This window comes from Equus caballus, chromosome 2 (genome assembly GCF_041296265.1).
Source record: "Equus caballus isolate H_3958 breed thoroughbred chromosome 2, TB-T2T, whole genome shotgun sequence".
Lineage (NCBI taxonomy): Eukaryota > Metazoa > Chordata > Mammalia > Perissodactyla > Equidae > Equus > Equus caballus.
Window position 1 is genome coordinate 119,008,735 of NC_091685.1, and position 13,767 is coordinate 119,022,501.

Below are 13,767 nucleotides of genomic sequence, written 5' to 3' on the forward strand. Positions count from 1 at the left end.
CAGTAAGAATCAAATGTTCCAATCACTGGGAGTAGTCTAGATGGCCTAATATCGAAAGAATTTTGCATCTTAAGATGTTTATTGTAAGAAGTTGCCTTCCCTCTTCCTCAATTCCTACCTCTGCCTCCATCCGAGGTTTCAGAACCTGAGAGTTTGAAAAGATCTTTGAGACTGTTCAGGTCAGGGATTTACGGGTGCTCAGCCCCAGGCTGACACAGAGAATCTACTAGATAAATATTGTTGGACGAATGAAAGACTCTACAGAGAGCATAGAGGGAATATTTTGGTAAATATTACATTTGTAAATAATCAAAACTATTTAATATGTTTGAAAAAAGATTGAGTAGTCCCTACAGTTTATAAGCTTTCTGTATATCAGGATTTTTGTCCAAATGGGAATAGAGATAGCAGGTTTGGAGATATTTTTTTCCAGGTGCTTGAGGCCTGCCTGTGGAACAACTGGACTCATTTGCCCAGGAGTTGTTATCGTCTTTCTAAAATCTGATGCCATATAATTTGGTAAGCTCTAACTTGAGGGGCAAACATTTGGCTTGGTCAAATAACAGAATCTCTCCATGGATGACTCCGTGTTAACCCACTCTTTACAAAGTTCCTCTCCAAGACTGAAGAATGGGGAATCGTTTTATTTGCTCTTCTGCAAATCTATCTTTCAGTTTTTAAAAAAAGTTCCTTTTTGCTGACTTTTATATCCCACTAGAATTTTCCCAATAGATCAATTTTACTTTTTAGAAGTTATTTTATCTGATGTCAATGTTTATTTAACTTAAAAAAAAAGTTTAACCTGTAAATTAAAATCACATGTGGAGGGGACATGGAGGATGTCCCACCTTAAGTTCTCTGAAGCCCTTTAACCACCCCAAACAGAGCATGGACTAAGCCCATGGCTTCTGAGCTATAGCTAGTCGAAGGAGGAGAATGAAAAGGAAGAGAAGAAGAAAGCCTTGCCTCGATATGTGCCAGCGATTTCTCTCCTAGTTCTTTAATTTAATATTTCCCAATATCATGTCTCCCTTTCCTGTCATGGAAATATTTTACTATGCAAATCAGCAAATAATATATATCAGGGCTTTTTTGCCCCCCACTCCATCCAGTTGTTAAACATTTACCAGCAATATCACCAATATTAAAACATCAGCCATATTACAAATTTCGTAATGTGGGCAGCTTGTGGGATAAATCTATGGGGAATATTGTTTACATTTTTAATAAAGAATCAAGCATTATTAACTAATCATCAATCCATCATTGTTTAAAATGAATGCTCTAGACTGGCTTGAAAATGATCTCAACAGTACCATTCTGAATGTTACTTTCTACGAATTTAAAGTAAAAGGTTTGAGAATGAAGATGTTTAAAAATGTGTAAAATTTTCTTTGATTCCATGAGTGATCAACTCTCTGAAGTTTAAAGGATTTACAATTCTCTTGCCAGCCTCCCCTCTGACAGATATTTCTCCTTTCACTCCACAGCATTAGCACCACCGAAAACTTGAACTTGCTGTAGAGCAGACTATGAGAACACTAGACTTCCGATTTTCCTATTTCAACAAATATCGACAAAAACTTTTAAAAAAATTGATGAAGGTAACAAGACAGTATCTCAAATAGAATAAAGCTTACACAATCTAAAAACTTACGGAATTCAAATATATACTTAAATTAAACAATTTCAGGAGAAGTTATCCTAAGGAGGACCCCAAGGCCAAACCTTCTTGGTTTACTCCACAGAATTTTCTTTTCATAAATTCATGAATGTTGCCAACCTCATTTTCACACACACACACACACAAAAATTTAAATCTACAGAACAGGATAGAACATTTCCTTAATAATTGGCCAGCTTTCTTCTCAATTAATTACTAGGTTAAGTTAGAAGAATTTTACATGGAAAAAAATATCCTTTTGGGGGGCACAAAGTTCCCACTACAAATCACTGCACTATAGTTGCATTTGATTGAAAAAATCATCAAGAATAAGATTAAAATTTTCTATGTGAGGGAATAGTTCAGAAACCAAACTGCGCACAAGATATAAATGGAATTCAGGATATACATGTCTCTTCAAGATTTCTGTAACACCAGTACTACTCAAACTAGCGTGGTTATAAAGACACAGATGGTGGGTGAAATTCTACTCATAAATGCTGTTAAATTCTTAATCTGCCTTCTTTTAAAATGCAATGAGGGGGCCGGCCCCGTGGCCGAGTGGTTAAGTTCGAGCTCCACTTCGGTGGCCCAGGGTTTCGCCGGTTCCGATCCTGGACGCGGACGTGGCACCACTCATCAGGTCACCCTGAGGCGGCGTCCCACATGCCACAACTAGAAGGACCCACAACTAAAAAGAATACAACTATGTACTGGGGGAATTTGGGGGAGAAAAAGCAGAAAAAAAAAAAAGAAGATTGGCAACAGTTGTTTGTTAGCTCAGGTGCCAATCTTTAAAAAAATAAAAAATACAATGCAATGAAAGTGGGACTGCCATCATGTTATTGAATTCACGTCCTTCAGATGTAGGAAACAGAAGACAAGCAACTTTCTTTATGCTAATGTTTTGGTGTTGGAATTTCTAACCAAAAATAGATTTAATTAGCAGTTGAATACGTTGGGTAAGTGTCATCAGAAAAAGCAACTCAGCATCAACTGGACTTAAAACAAAAATGTTTTATCTTGTGAATATGAGCTTACATACAAATTAATTATGTTTAAAATGGAAAGTGATAAACAATCCCATTCAACAGTACAACTCAGCTAACTCCTCGAGAATATATCCTGTAGTTAACCCATTGGTGAGTTCTTCGGTCATATTTCCAAAAATCAAATTTCCCACAGGAGCCACACTATCAGTCTTTAGCTTACCGTAGTCAGTTAGTAATACTGGCCCACATTTCTAAGGATGTTTTGTTGGTGTTAGGTACTTTTCACTTTGTTGAGTGAGGGAGCAGGAAGGAGGCAGGCTTGAAGGGGTCAGACCCTTTATATTTGGGGGCAAATACAGGGCAGGTTCAAGTACTTTCTCAGTAGTGCCTCCCACACACACGGTGTCTGAGGCACACAGGCTCTTTCATATCAAAATATAAAATAGTGTCAGTTTCTGCATTTATTAGAACACTCATCATGGGGTCACTTAGTTCTGGCTGAAGAGTCTTCTGAGACAATTCATATACAACAGAAACATTAACTATTCCTTCTCCCAGATTACTATCAGGGTAGACATTCAGGTAGATCACCAGAAAGCAATGTACCTAGAGCATGTTATCTCTATTCCCTACAGAAATGGCTTCACTGAACTATGAAATATTACAATACGTTTGGTTTTACATAAGGTGGATATAAGAAATGTCCATTTGAGCAATATTTATGTCCTTGTGTCTGTCTTATATGGGTTCTCTTGGTTAACTATTGTTGAATTTAGTAACAGGAAAATGTTTAGTCACAGAGAAAGTCTCTATGCTTCTTTTTATTAACCTTTAATTTAGGAAAAATGCATAATTTAATGTGTTTCTCTTTTTCATACTTTCCAGGAAACAGAATAAATTCAGTATCCACGGGAAATAAGTAACACGAGTCCTCTATTCCTCTCTTCTTTTTGCTTGGTTTTGCTTTTATATTGTTTGGTTTCATTTTTAATGATGTCAGAATCACAGGGCATGTGAGTGTGTATATGTACATGCTGTTCCACCAATACCTTATTGTAAACATTTTTTAGTCCTTTTGTATCTCAAAACAGCTCTATGCCACCTGCTATTCTCACTTAGTTTGATATATTCCCTACTTCAACGGATTTACAGACAGCAATTATACTTTGAACAATACGGCTGCTCACTCTAATTAGCTACTTAGAGACTCAACATAGTAACTAACACTTTGGAAAAACCTTAGAAGAAAATTTAAAATGATTTAAAAATAAAAAAAAATTTTAAGGGAAAATCTAAGAATTAATTAAACCTAAAAAATAGTAGGCTAAGCAGTGAATTAATATCCTCAGTATGCTTGGGAATAAAAAGCCATTGATGTTATTATCATTGAGTTAGAGAAGCCTGGAAATCTTTCCTTTAAAGGTTAAAGGTTAAATGTTTCTCATTTGATGCGACTGACTGAATGTGCTTTTTTTTCCTTTTTCTTTCTTTTGTTTTTCTTTCTTCCCTTCTGTTCTTCTTTCTTCTTTTTTAATACAGTATGGGCAACTGCAGGAATAATAACATGGTGTTGGGAATAATAAGAAACGCAATCTGGTCCTTGCCCTGCTGCTAACCAGAAGTGTGGCTTCTGCCAAATCACTTAACCTCTCTGTCCTCTAATGGTCTTATATACAAACAATAATAAGGATGACAATGAAAAGTGATGATGACTACGATAAAGAAATAAACATTTATGAGCACTAGTTATGTGCCAATCATTGCTTTAGCCTTTTTTTTTTTTTTTTTTTGGAAATGAATGGAAATTTATTGAAACTGGTTTTGGGGAGGATGGGTGGGTGGATAGTTGGGGCTTTTCCAAAGAGAACTGTGGGGAGGAGCCAGCGCCCAGCCTGGAGGGAGCAGGAGCCTGGCCCCAGACCCCACCTCAGGCCCAATTTCCTCTCCTGCTGCTTCTCACGCACCACGTCCAGGTTCCAGTCTTTCCACAAGCTTTTGCTCAGCTTGATGGGGCGCGAGCCCATTCGTCTCACACATGGGGTGCACAGAGTCTCTGGGATCCTTAAAGATGATGAATTTAGCCCCTGGTCTTGCCCGCGCTTTTCTCAGATCCCTTTAGCCTTAAGGAAGGATGGGAAGTGGCCGAAGGTGCTGCCAAGATGCCATCGTTCACCTCATTGCCCAGATCCCCACAGAAGATCCGGAAGTCATCTGCATCCCACTCCAGCAGGCTGGGGTCCTCCCAGCTGCTCCCAGCTGCCCTGTGAATGCAGCATTTCAATTTCTCTGGCTTTCCTTTCTTCTTGTCCTCACCCAGGGGCTCTGGGACCTCGAGAGCCGTGAGGCCAGGGCAAGGAGGCCAGGACCACGGACGCAGAGACAGGAGCTCAGGGATGCACAGCAGGGGCAGTAGGCCTGGCACAGTGCTTGCAGCGGGAGGGGCAGGGACTCAGCCCAGGCCAAGGCATAGTCAGGGCCAGTGGTGGGCTGGGCCCTATGACTGCAGGGCCAGTTGGGGCACCCCCGTCGCCAAAGCCACCAGCGCACTAGCCTCCTCCAGCCCAGCTGCTGCTGCCACCACGGCCTCTTCTTTCTCTTCTAGGCCCAACCCCAGGCCTACGCCCAGCTCTCGGGGTGTAGCTGGCTCTTCCAGGGGAGGCCTGAGAGCAGCCATGGAGCCCAGGGGGACCCCAGGCCCAAGCCATTGGTGGCAGCATCATAGGTGGTCCCAAGGGGCCCAGGCAGCTGGGAAGGGGGAGGCCATCAGGGCCTGGTGAGAGGGCCACAGGGCCATAGGGCAGGAACCAGCTTCTGCAGAGGAAAGGGCAGAATCTGCTCTCTGTAGCCCTTGAGGGAGGAACGATAGACTCAGGATAGGAGCCCTCTGGGAACCACAGCTCTTCCCCGCAGGAACATGGCTTACCGAGCCCCTGCACTGTCCAGGTGACTCGGATCGCCAGGGCCAAAGCCAGCTAGGCCCACAAAGGAGGGCCACCCGCCATGCGAAGAACCACTGTGGCTGCAGCGGCTGCCGGGGCCTCCAGAGTCTGGTGCACCTGCTGGTAGGTGCTGGTCGCGAGGAGCTGCTGAGACGTGCATCGCTTCTACCATGGGGACCGTGGGGACCACAGGCGCAGCTCCTTACCGGAGCCCCTAGAACTTCCTGCTCAACCGGCGACATGTGCGCCTCCATTTCCTTCCCGCGTTCCTCGCCGCTCTTGCCCGGGATGCCGGCGCCAGGGCCCGGGAGCACGGATCCTCTGCCCCGAGAGTCCGGCGCTGGCCCGCCAGCCCCTGCTGTCGCTGCCGCAGCTTACTGAGCGGAAACCAACCAAAGCAGGCTACTACTGATAAGTCCTTGATACTGGCTTTATGTAAGTTAATGTTGATAAAACAATATGAACTTGAGTCTTACTCATTGACCTCTTATCGTGAGCAAGGTATCGATTGTGCTCATAGATCTGCAGTCCCAGGCAAGGTATCATCGTTGATTCTACAACTTTTGGAATAATGCTATTTCTATGTAATATCATTAAAATGATTAAATATACCAAGTAGTCAAAAAATAAGATCTTAACGCTACTTTGAAACAACCATGTACTCATGAATCAATTTTAAAGGGTAGAGTTATCTTTTTTGTTTAGCACTTCTATTAAATTTTTATAAGGCAGTATTATAACATTTTGTTTACAATCAGATTTTACAACAAGCTCTGTTCACCATTTCTCTTGCTGATTTCATGAGATATTTTGCCCACTGACTGCTTTTCTATGATCATGTAAATCTATTAGATGAAACCCAAGCTAAAATAGTCAATAAAAATTTTTATAGAGTCATTTGAGTATTAGTTACATTTCTGGCACACACAGAAAAGATAGAGTAGTCCATCTGGACAAGTTGAGGAAGAGATTCAAGAGGATACAGCTAAACACATAGGAAGGGTAAATGGTGGCATCAAAATCCGTCTTTCTGCATCTTAGTACAAATCCATAATCAATACATATTTATCAGTAAATCAACAAGCATTTGCTAGGTACCCACCAAGTGCTCAGCTCTAGGTACAAAGTTCTAAGGGAGAAGCAAAGGACACATGACATAGTTTCTTTCCCCAAAGTGCCCCCGAAGTATTTATTATTAAACAACCGAAAATCACCTCAGCACTAGCATGTACTTGTCTGTGATTTTTTTCAAATCTCTGGTTACTCTACTTTGCAAATCTTACAAATTAAGTTAAGGGTCCTCCAGTCCGTCTGATGCATATCAGAAAACTACAACCAGCTTATATAACTTCCTTAATTATACTAAAATGTGAACATTTGGAAGGAGGCAATTGAAATATATGTTCTTGAAAAATATTAGAAGAAAGAGATGGAGAGTGAATGGGCACATCAAAGGGCAAGAAGAAAGAAGAGAAAGTGAAAAATGGCCCCACCACCACCCCACCCCCGCTCTGCATGGGGCTTCGGTGTCAGAGAGGCCCTGGACCAGGAGCTCTTTTCAAGAGAAACTACATGCCCACATATAGATTTACAAATAAATGTGAAATACTCTTTACAGTTTTACTCTTCCATTAGCATCAATGACATTGGCAAAAGGAATCATCTCTACGATGGAGGGAAAAAATTGAAACTGAAAACAAAAACGACCTGTTTACATATTCCCATCCAAGTCCCACTCTTTATTCCCATCCATACTCTATGTGCACCTTTCCCACCTCTTTCACAGTGGCTGCTCTAAACTAAGAGTACTCACTGTGATGGACTGAAGGATTTATTTAGTTTTTATGAAGAACAGGAAAAGCAAAGTAAACAATGTGTTATCTTTGTCAGACTCAATTTAACTGATTTTACCATGTCTTTGGCTGGTCTCCAAAGGTTTAATAAAGTAAATCAAACTATGGGTGACCCCGCAGGAAACTTGTTTTATTAGTGGATTATTCTTAAATCTTTAAGGCTTTCTTGTTAATTCTCAAATGATGAGTTTTTAATGAGCTATTTGCTAAGCCTTCAGCAATTTAAAAATATTTACAGTGAGGCTTGGAATTTGGTGGCTCATTGATCACGTCATAGGGAAAAGGCTTAGAATAAGAATGCTTTGATGATATCACTTTATATAGTCCACTTCTGGATCCCCATTTCAACTCATCTAGTGCCCCTCACTGGTAGCTCCCTCTTTGGCCAACGATCTTTCTCCCCTGTCTAGCTCCATCAATGTTTCTATCATGTAATCCACAAAATATAGAGAACAACATTAAATATGATAGTAAGTAAGCCTGGCAGAAGAAAGAGTTGTGAAAACTCTTCAAAATCTTACCAAGATCAAGAGGGATAAAGAGGTTATGCATACTGAGAAATAAACACTTGATGAATGAAAGAGTGAGAAACTTAATGACATAGATATCATTATTATACTTTATATTTTAGATCTATCACATCATTATATCTTACAGATAACAACACTAAAATGTTCAGAAGTCAAGTGATTTGCCTCAAAGACCCTTACCCCTAAAAAGAAGAAAAGCAAAAATTCAAACTTAGATCTATCTGATGTCCAAACTCATGCTATTTAAGATAAAATAATTAAGCTCTAAACTCATGTTTCAAACTCTAAATCATGATGCATGAGGAGGTCATAAAATCTACTTAATGGATTGCCAATCAATGTATTTCAAAACATGAAGTAGAGCAAAGAAAAACAGAATGTACTGTGGATGGTGAGTGTTGATTTTGTTTTTGGTTTATTTTGGGGGTGAAACTTTCCAAACATCCACATGCATACATGCACGTGTGTCTGTGTGTGTGTGCACACATGCTCTGAATTTCAAAATAAAATAAGGAAGTTTAAGCAGGATCTGAAACATAGGGCATCTTGGGGAAACTAGATGTCTTTTAAGACCAAGTAAGTAAAAAGCAACACTTACAAAGATCATTCTAAAAGAGGAATGATTTTTATGGTATGCTTATTTGAATTTTCTGAACTTAATAATTCCCACTTTAGACGAGTGTCGTGATGCAAATAAGAGGAGTGACAACGGGAGGAACAAGAATTCTTCATTTGAAATTGTTGGCTGCATCACTGTTAAATCATGTCCATAGCTGGGGTTCCAAGAGGGAGTGCTGACTGGTGCAGAACACACACTTTTGATGACACCTGAGCTCCCATCCTGTCTCTCACAGTAGCGACGCGAGTTAGAGCTTATTCACTAGTAAAAGGGCAAAAGTTCCCACTCTGCCCACTTTAGATAGTTATTTAAAAGAAAATAAAAAATAAAGTAGGTTTGTGCTATTTGAAAACTATAAAATAATGTACAAATGTAAGATATTGATGATTTCCTGGTTAGATGCAAGAAGTAATAAATTCATACGTTCCTAACTCTTGCCTTCTGTTTTCTGTCACTGAGATTTGGTTAAATATGATGAATTGAATTGAGCAGTTTTGAGTCTAACAAGTAATGTTTACCTGGGCTAGGGTAATTGTTAATTTATGCAGAAAAGATTTATTTTAAAAAGTATTTTGCATTCTAATAAAACCTGGGAAGCAGATGGGAACCTGGTCCATTTTAGTCATCCTTGTCAATAATTCAAAGAGCTGCTATTTTACTACTGAAAGTTTTAACTCTCCTAATTTAAATGTCACTTTCACATGGTCTCATTTCTTTGATTAAGTTAATTTTTATGAGAAATGATAGATAAATTTTTTCTTTAGTATTTGACTTAACATGTGCTAAAGCAAACATCATATGAAGCTCAAAGAAAGACAATTATTTGAGCTACTTATTGGAATAGCCATGCTTAAAGAGATTTAAACATTAAATTTAAAAGTTAGCAGCAAATTACTTAAATAATAGCTAAACTTATTAGAGTTTATTTCTATGTGTCAGGCTCGGTTCTAAGCTTTTAATTGCATTAACTCATTTAACCCTGAATTGAACATTATGAGTTATGAACTACCCAGTGATTCTAGCTCAGAAACTACACTCTTAAGCCCTACAATTTAAAGAAAAAAATCTAAGGACCTTGCATTGTAATCCTACTTTGCTTTCTTTAGACCTCAATTTCTCATTACCACTATTTGGTATTCTGTGGAATAGGAAATATCTCAGGCTCTGATAATAAGTCAGTAGTTAAGGAGAAAAATTATTTCCTTTAAGCCTCTAGACATATAATATCCAAATGTGTTCAAATTAGAAAGGGATTCTATAATGAATTCTAGAATGTTATGGTATCATACTCATGCCAAGCTTAGCTGGTTTTAATTTAAAGTAAAAATGGAGGAAAGGGGTTAGACTGATCCCTTAAGTTTCTCACAGTAATAAAATTCTGTGATTCTTAGATCAGATGACAAGTAATGACAGTATAATTTCCAGAAGATTTTGAAGAAAATATCCAGGAGACTAAGTCTTGTCTTTGTATATTTACCACTGACTCATCTGATATTTCAATCAACTCATTCAGAAAGAGAGCATTAAAAATCTGAACTTTCTCCTTCTAACCCAGAATTTGTCAAGACTGGCAAGCAGGGGAAGGAGCGTGTACCGGAATCAATCAGTAAACGTTTTTTTTTTTTAATGAAATGAGAGGAGTCTCTAGTAGGGTAGCCTGAAGTAGATGTGCCTCCAGGGGCCAAGGGTGAGATTGGAATGAGGGAGGGAAAGAGGTGCAGGATCTCAAAGGGAAGGAAGCAAGAAGGGACAATGGAGTCTAAAAACGTTCCACAGCTAACTCCCCCTACTTCTAGTGAGGCACAAGACAGGAAACAGTTCTGAACAAAATATTAAACTCGGATAAAAACATGGCACAGAGTTTTAAAATTAACATAGACCAGAGAAAGCTTAAATTCAATAATAATAATAATTGACTATCAATTATTCACATATTAAAACATTTATTGAACGTTTATTCTATGCCAAACATTCTGCTAGGAAGCAAGTCCACATTTCAAGGTACTCATACAAAAGTCTAGTGATGTTATTAGAGAATTACAATGACTTCTAATCTTTCCATTTTTTACAATTTTAATTAAGCGTAAGCCAAATTTGTCATGCTGGACTCTGGAAGTATATGGGAAAAGTGAGGAGGGAGCCATCCAACGACAAAAGTTGGCTTATAGGAGTATTCCAAGGAGCACAGCATGACTCTGCTGTCCATCATTATAACGTGATTCCTACAGATTGCATTTGGTACCAATTTCACGTCTGTCTGAGACACGCCAGCTGGCGTAGTCACTTTATCCTCTGAGAAATCACCAAATTTGGTTCTTTCCACAATTTATTGTATTTTGTGTTTCCTGTTTATCTTCCCAACAGGGCTTCTTATGGGCAAGAATCAAATCCTATTAACCTTTGTCACCTCCACACCTAATATAGCACCTAGCACAAGAAAAAGGATACTTCAACAACGTTTGTACAATGGGTGCGCTAATAAACAGCACGTACGGTATGGAGATAAACAGGAGTCTGCTTAATTCATCCAGTTACTCTGCATTTTGTCACTAAATGCAGTCAGTGTGTGGGGAAGTCAAGTACAAATATGTCCATCTCTAGCCTTTGGAAACCCATAAGGAAAGGTTCACTCTCTGAGGCTGGAGGTGGTTACTATTGACATTGATAACAGAAAAATAACCCCAAGATAACCACTGAATCTAAAACAGCTTTTCTCATCCTAGAATCCTTGGATGTGTTCTTAAAGGTCTCAGAATTCTGCGAGAATTTTTTAATTTGACATTTTCTTTTTAGTGACAATCTAAAAAAAAATTAATAGAAGTATATTCTAGATCATCTGGATAATCACATTTAGTTAACTATCATCTAGTAATTTCTTATTTTTGGTCATGTTTAAACTGTGTTGATTGATTCCAAGGGATCACTTAAGAGACCACTCAAATTTTAATGCAGTATTCTCCAACTGAAGCATGCGCAGGGGTCCAAAGACAAGTCGCCCTCTGCAAGGGGAAGAAATTGTCTTAAGAGATGGATTGTAAACAAAACCTGACAAAACTTGGGTCTTTCCATCTAGAAGGCAGAATAGATGCTTGCGGAGGCATGAGTAGAACCTTCCTAAGTGTTAGAAGCTTTACTGAATCCCACACGATTACAAATTGTCTGACAGAAATTTTGATTAAATTGGAAGGAATAAACTTGTTAGTACTTGTCCATCCAGCCATTCTAGTTTGAGTGAAAACATTAATTGTGGCCAGCCCTACTTTTTCTTAATTAAATTTTATCTAGCTGCAATTGTCAGAGACATAATTTGGTCTCTTGAGTGAGTGTGCGCAACACAATAGGTTTTCACATGTATCATTTGGGCCCCCCTTTGACGCAGAGAAGTATGTTGTGAAGATTATACGTATAAAGTATGTAGTACAGTGATGAGCACGTAGTAGGCATGCAATAAAGGTAACTATTATTTGATATCGTAGGTATTATCATTTCCCACTTCACAAATGGATAATTTGAGACTCAGAATGATTTAAGTGACTGGCCCAAAGTCCATGTTCATTCAATCATCCATTTATCAAATATTAATTGGATACCTATTATGTGCCAATCCTGGGTCTCATTCCTTCCAGCGGAGTACTGCCCTTTTCACTAAACAACGCTGAAGCCTGAATCCTAGTTAACAAATCATCGTTTGTGAGCTGGTTCATGTAATTCAGTGCCAGCCTCCTTCCCCACTAAGTTTAATTTTGACCGTATTCCTATTGATACATTTCATGAACCTTTCTTTTTAAACCTTAATTTTCCAGTGTTGCCAATGTTCCAGGTTTCCAGTTTGTGGAACTTGCATTCCTTTCTGCATATTGCTAAATTGTTAGCTGTGAATGCAATTGGTTAATAAGGATCTGGTACCTTCTTTAGAGACACAAAAATCTCACTAACAGGAGTTGTTAAAAAGGACTGTAGAGATGGTTGATAGTTTGATGTCCAAACTATTAACTCGAAGGGAACTTGAATAACAAATCTCTTGATGAACTTCTGGTGCTTGCTTTGGATGAGAAAATACATTCTTGATTCTCATAAATTGCTTCTTTGTCTTCCTGCTTCCCTCCTCTGCCTCCCATGGGCACTACTGCTGTCTTCTCTCATTCCTCAAAGGAAATATTGCGCCATAAGTTTTCTAATAAATTTCTTTCCCAAGAGCAGTAGCATCCTTCATTCAGCCCAGCAACAACTCAGATACCCACTAAGGTACAGAGTTTCATTTCAGACTGTTTCCACTGCCCACTCCAACCTGCACAAAGAACTTTCTTCTTTTTATTGATGATAGCTTTTGGGAGGGAGGGGAGCCATGGATTACCTGCTCCAAGGTGTGCCCTTATGAGCTTTTGTTCATCCGCATTTCAGACTCCTTCATCCTACCCTGAGACCTTTCATTTGTGAGGGAAGAGGCTGAAAAGAAACGAGTAGGGGACTAATAACAACTGCCTACATCAAGTTATACACATGGACATACACAGGCTCATTAACAGACAAGTGACCCTTGATCATGCCCATCTCAACGGACAACCACTTCTTAGTACTGGACTGCTGAATTCTCTTCCACACATCTATTTCTTTCATTTCTAAGAATTTGAAGAAGTTACTATCTGAAAACAAGGTTTTATTTTCTCCTTATTCCAGGAGAGAGAAGGCCTCGAAAAAACTAGAGATCCTGAGATTTGGGTTACTCTGTTACAATCATTAAAACATGCATACACATACACTCACACACACACATGAAAAGAAAGGAGAAGAAATCCGTGAGGGCAGAGAGGGATGGGAAAGGACTGGGAAACTTCTGTAGAAGACAGGAAGACGACTGCTTAGAATAAATGGTCAGCAAAAGAAAGAGAATGTTGGACTATGAGTGGGGCAAAATCTCAGCTACTGCACAGGGGCTGGATATCGAATGGCACAAAGGAAACAACCAGGCAGAAAAATGACTAAGCTGGAATGGCAGCTACATCTCACCTTACACACTACCTGTGTCTGCTTGTAGTGTGTATCTGAAGAGCTGTGTGGAATACACATTTGGATCAAGATCTTTCCTCTGTTGACCTCCAACAGCAGAAATCAAGGTGAGACTCCAGAACTCTGCAGGCTCCAGGCTGGACTCCTCCCCATGTCTTCCCCCA

General features: G+C 39.4%; 1 protein-coding gene and 1 pseudogene across 50 annotated transcripts in view; both read right to left on the minus strand.

Moving 5' to 3' along the window:
- ANK2 (ankyrin 2) overlaps positions 1–13,767 on the minus strand; it is a 618,697-nt gene that overhangs the window by 172,224 nt on the left and 432,706 nt on the right. The gene's annotated exons all lie outside the window — the stretch shown is intronic.
- On the minus strand, positions 4,280–6,140 carry LOC111772604 (RNA-binding protein 42 pseudogene; annotated as a pseudogene).